At 37.3% G+C, this 1,928-nt stretch overlaps 1 protein-coding gene across 10 annotated transcripts in view; it reads right to left on the bottom strand.

The window, feature by feature from the left end:
• The window catches only part of LOC108622443 (uncharacterized), a 116,004-nt gene that overhangs the window by 68,625 nt on the left and 45,451 nt on the right, over positions 1-1,928 (bottom strand). The gene's annotated exons all lie outside the window — the stretch shown is intronic.

A 1,928-nucleotide genomic window follows, 5' to 3' on the forward strand; every position in this document is an offset into this window, starting at 1 on the left:
AACAAATTCAACATGCTAGCATTATTTAAGTATATAGCCTGCACATCCTTAAAGACGGATTTATAAACTATAGTCATTCATCGTACATTTTAACTGACAATTTGACCTACGAAATACCATTGCGCTTTTATTAATTTAATGTAAATCTTATTATATAAACAGCATGAATTATTCTGTCAATTACTAGTAAGATATTCTAAAAGCGTGAACATATTTGTAGTTGTTGAAACCGGTGCACCAATCCGGCTAATTCTAGGGGATCGGACAAAATCTACCCTCGACCGCAACTGCATTCTGATTCTCCTGTATAACCCAATTAATCCATTACCAGCCACGTGTTTATTACCCAGCAGTTCGCGATTAACGTTGGATCCTCGACTGGCATTGACCGAGAAATTAACGCTTCACACCATGGCCACTTAATTCTATTCTCTTTCCATTAATACAGAAAGAAGAATCGAGGATTAAAAATAAATTTCACATTTTATTATAATTTCCTAAATAAATGTATCGATGTAACCGCGGATCGAATTCGACCGACAACTGGAATTTCATTAAACGAGACGTGTGACGTCCTTGCCGGAACAATGGTCAACCATTCTTGCAGGATCTTACAATTAATCCTAGCAGTCCTAATTAACTGAGATTAAGAGAGTTTTAATGCTCGTACCCCCTCGGCGGCAAGATTAAGCTTCGAATCATGCGCTTCCGGTGGCGCACAATTTCCTCGTCAATTTAGTCGCGGCGCCTCGTAATTTGTAAAACTAAGTGCTCTTTTAAAGCTGAACGCGCATCGCTTCGTACCTGTTTGAAAACCGGATATGCCCGCGGGCGGACAAATATTCCGATCTCCACTGAAACGGTGAACGCAGTCTGTTTGAAACTAAAACCGTTTCGGTATTACATGTTATTGAAACTTTCATATTTGCATTTACTGTTTTCTTTTTAGTAGACCTAGTTACGGCTGTTTACAATTTTATTTCAATGCCATGAATAAAATTTGGTATATTGCAAAAATATGTAAAATAGAATTTCTGATAGGATGTAAAGAAGCGCAAGAATATTTGATTATTAGCAGCGATTTTATATCTCTGTCGTACATTTAAAAATTCATTGCAGAAATTATTCGACGAATCAAATTTTATTAATTAAATATCCTCCCACATAATAAAAGCATCACTGTATTTATGTTTTAAATATTTATACTTAAACAAATAATTCTGTTAATAATTTACATTGCAACATTGAGTCAGAAATTGTTTAAATTCCATCTGTAATAACCGTGTCAGTCCATTAAAGCCAGGGAGCAATAAATCAATATCGACGAGGAAAATGCAAATGAACAGGAAATAAAATTCACGGAATTCCTTTTAGCTACTACGGGAACCGTAAGCACGACCCGACGAACAATTGTACAAAGAATCTCGCGAGCGTACTTAAAAGCGACTCGAGGACGCGTCATTTATGGAAGAGAGCACTCGCGATGAGGAGAGCACGGAAGGAAGCTGGGCTCGCATCGAGTTCGATAATTCCATCCCTCCCATCGGACTGTAATTATTATTAAGTGTTTTATATGTACGCCTCGACGGTGCACGTTTCCCGAGGAGGTGGACGCGAGGATGGAAAACAAATCGAGTAGACGCAACCGGAGATAAATGATATCCGATCGCTGCCTTGCGTTTACAAGTGAGAAGTTAAGAAAATCATTAGATACGGATGTAACCTGCGTCGCTGGATTGATTTAAGGATGTACTGGCTATACAGTCAATCCGAAAAGTTTATGTATTTTAGTAAAACGCATTTGCTATGATTAAAAAGAAATCAGACATCGGAAGAACGATGCTAATAATAAATAGCTATGTGCTAAAAAGTATAGAAGGAAATATTCAATTAATTATCGACGCTGACTTTTTATATCGGAGTTGTAG

Source organism: Ceratina calcarata, unplaced genomic scaffold (genome assembly GCF_001652005.2).
Source record: "Ceratina calcarata isolate Rehan_Ccalc_2016 unplaced genomic scaffold, ASM165200v1 scaffold222.2, whole genome shotgun sequence".
NCBI lineage: Eukaryota > Metazoa > Arthropoda > Insecta > Hymenoptera > Apidae > Ceratina > Ceratina calcarata.